The sequence below is a fragment of the Hipposideros armiger genome, unplaced genomic scaffold (assembly GCF_001890085.2).
Source record: "Hipposideros armiger isolate ML-2016 unplaced genomic scaffold, ASM189008v1 scaffold_243, whole genome shotgun sequence".
Taxonomy (NCBI): domain Eukaryota; kingdom Metazoa; phylum Chordata; class Mammalia; order Chiroptera; family Hipposideridae; genus Hipposideros; species Hipposideros armiger.
Window position 1 is genome coordinate 584,284 of NW_017731593.1, and position 1,497 is coordinate 585,780.

Here is a 1,497-nt window from a genome sequence, read left to right on the forward strand (position 1 = left end):
TAAGAAACAAAATGAATATTTCCTTTAGAGCAGCAGCAGATAAAATTTAAGGCAAATTCTAAGAATGTAGCCAGTACAGGAGTTGCTGCTTGGCCAGGTCAATGCTTCTATAATGTAACCAGTATAATTAATCAAAATGAGGATGACTCTCAACAGAAGTCATGCAAGAACTAAACAGAAGCGGGGCCGTTGAGCTAGCTTCATCGCTAAAGCATGATCTGGAAATGTGCAACTCCATGAAAATGGGGCAACTTTAAAAAGGCTTAGGATTTGTTTTGTTTTTTTCGGCATCAGTAAGATTTTGCCCCTTGGTTTCAGAAGAAACCATTTCCAGTTCCTCAGAGACATGTGGGTGGACTGAGTCATTCTTATTCCCTTATAATTCACTCCCCCTCTCCAAACCTCCCCCAACACCCATGAGTAATCTGCTACTTTCTGTCCTTCAGAATTCAATAATTTACTGAGAATGCTTCTGAAGAAAAACTTGAAAATCCAACCAGGCATATGAATCTATGGCAAATTAGAATTCACTAATTTGCCTTATGTTTGCATCTGTTGATTCTGCTTCCTTCTACTACTCTAATCTAAGCTGGACTATCAAGAAAGTTTGGATACAGCAACACCAATAATGCGGAGCCACTTTTAGGGTTAAGTTCTACTGTGGGGTAAGGAGATGGCCAATCAAACAGACCAAACAGTGCCAAGTAACTCCTTTTTTATTGACCCTGAAGGTTTTCTTTCCTGCATTTTCAGGAATGGGATGTAATTCTAAGAGAGAATCTGAAAGTCTTTGCATCTGTGAATCATAAAGCTCTGGGCTCCTTTCAAAACTATTTGTAGGGCACCCCAGGAGATTCTCTAGACTGATAAGGCCTTGGTCAGGGACCACACATTGCTGTCACTATTGTGCTGCCTTCTCTGCATCTAGAAGTTATGCTCCTTGGGTAGTCCTTGTGTCAATTAATTAGATATTAATAGCAGAACATATGTACCACTCTCCCCTGCTGCCTCTTGGCGTTAACCTGGCTGCTGAGGGTCGGGGGAGAGAAAAACTGCTGATATATGTGTAAAGACTTTAGGGGGGATGTGGGAGGGGAAGCACATCATGCCTCCAACCTGGAGCTTGACTGCTTGTTCCCAACTCCTGCGGCTCTGCTGTGCCGGATGAAGGCCTCCTCCTGAATCTGCCTTTTATCATTTTTGTCCTTGAAACTCTCCCAGAAATAACTCATTGAATCAGAGAGAGTGTGGCTTCCCAGAGGCCTGCCTCTTAGGACCTCCCTGAAAATAAATTTTTAGGGATAACCAGAAAGGTCACTGAGACATTTTTTCAGGGGTTGAGTTGAGGAAGCTAAAATGTGCTTCAATACGTGATAGACACTGGAGCAGTGGTTCTCAACTTGTGGGTCGCGACCCCTTTGGGGGTCGAACGACCCTTTCACAGGGGTCGCCTAAGACCATCGGAAAACAAAAAGATATTTACATTACGATTCATAA